The sequence below is a fragment of the Quercus suber genome, unplaced genomic scaffold (assembly GCF_002906115.3).
Source record: "Quercus suber isolate HL8 unplaced genomic scaffold, Cork oak 2.0 scaffold_520, whole genome shotgun sequence".
In the NCBI taxonomy this organism is placed as follows: domain Eukaryota; kingdom Viridiplantae; phylum Streptophyta; class Magnoliopsida; order Fagales; family Fagaceae; genus Quercus; species Quercus suber.
The window spans coordinates 454,750-456,689 of NW_027069969.1; positions in this window are offsets into that span (position 1 = coordinate 454,750).

A 1,940-nucleotide genomic window follows, 5' to 3' on the forward strand; every position below is an offset into this window, starting at 1 on the left:
CATGAACAGTGCACGCACAGTACATGCACAGTAAAATTTGTCCCAAAGTCAGCAAGTGCGGCAAAAAAAAAAAAAAAAACAGAGAAAACTCAAAGCTGGAAACGCACCGCAGGAAACGCGCTATCCAAATCTGGGTCATAGTATTGTATTTCATATATAAAAGAATGTATATAGATGCCTTTATATAGGAGGCATATGTGTGCAGTACAAGTAAAATGTGTGCTATACAAGTAACCTAACTGGGCCTAAAGCCCACAACACTATATATGTTAACAGCCCCCTCAAACTCAAGGTGGATGTGAGACCAACTTGAGGTTGTCAACCAAAGTACGAAGGCGTCCCTTAGGATGTGACTTGGTGAAGATATCTGCAAGTTGATCTTTAGAGGAGACTGAGATCAGCTTGAGAGCACCATGGACAAGATGAAAACGGATAAAATGACAATCGATCTCAATGTGTTTAGTCCGTTCATGGAAGACATCATTGTGAGCAATATGAATAGCACTCTGGTTGTCACAATAAAGAGGAGTAGCAGAGGATGTAGACACACCTAAGTCTTTGAGAAGCCATCGTAGCCAAAGGAGCTCAGATGTGGTATCAGCAAGGGCACGATATTCTGCTTCAGTACTGGAGCGGGCCACATGAGTTTGTTTCTTGCTTCGCCAAGAAATCAGAGAAGAACCAAGAAGAAAGCAATAACCAGTGGTGGACCTGCGATCAGTGGGGTCTCCTGCCCAATCAGCATCAGAAAATGCACGAAGAGTAAGAGGAGACTGAGCAGAGTAGAAAAGACCATGGAAGAGAGTGCCCTTTAAGTATCGAAGAATGCGCAGAACAGCAGCATAGTGAGTCGATCGTGGAGCAGACAGATACTGGCTCACTTGGTGAACAGCATAGGAAATGTCTGGACGAGTGACAGTGAGATAAACTAAGCTGCCAACCAAGCGTCTGTAAAGAGAGGGATTAGACAATGGTTTCCCCCCTGAGGGAGTCAGATGCGCATTAAGCTCAACTGGAGTGTCCACAGTCTTGCTATCAGTGAGTCCAGCGCGAGACAAGAGTTCAGAGGCATACTTGGCTTGAGTAATATAAAGTCCATCTGTAGAATGAGTGATTTCAAGACCCAAGAAGTAGCTGAGATATCCAAGATCTTTCATCTCAAACTGCTGACTGAGAAAAGCCTTGAGTTCTTGAATGCCACTGAGGTCATCACCAGTTATGATCATATCATCCACATATAAGAGAAGTAAAATAGTGCCTTTGTCAGTGCGACGAAGAAATAAGGCAGAATCATAGTGACTGGCCATGTAACCCAAGTGAGAGATGGTAGAGCTGAATTTGGCAAACCAAGCTCGTGGAGCTTGTTTAAGGCCATAAAGTGCACGTCGAAGGTGGCAAACCTTATTTGAGTCAACAGAGAGACCAGGAGGAGGTTGCATATACACTTCTTCACTTAAATCCCCATTAAGAAATGCATTTTTGACATCCATCTGAAAAAGGTCCCATTTACTGGCAGCAGCAACAGCTAAGAGGGCACGGACAGATGAGATACGGCAACCGAAGCAAAAGTTTCTTCATAATCAATCCCATACTCTTGTGTAAAACCTTTTGCAACAAGACGAGCTTTGTAGCGCTCAATGGACCCATCAGAGCGAGTCTTAATCTTGTAGATCCACTTACAACCAACCACAGATTTCCCAGGAGGAAGTGTCACCAAATCCCAAGTATGGTTTTTAGATAATGCATCAAGTTCCTCTTTCATTGCAATCTGCCATAAAGGGTCAGTGGAAGCCTCACGATAGGTGTGAGGCTCGTGTAGTGTAGCAAGAGCAGTGTAACAATGATAGTCAAGTAAATGTGCAGGAATAGATCTTACCCGAGTTGAGTGACGAGGTGGAATGTCTTGTGCAAGATCTTCAGGCGGAGCAGGACAGGAGACA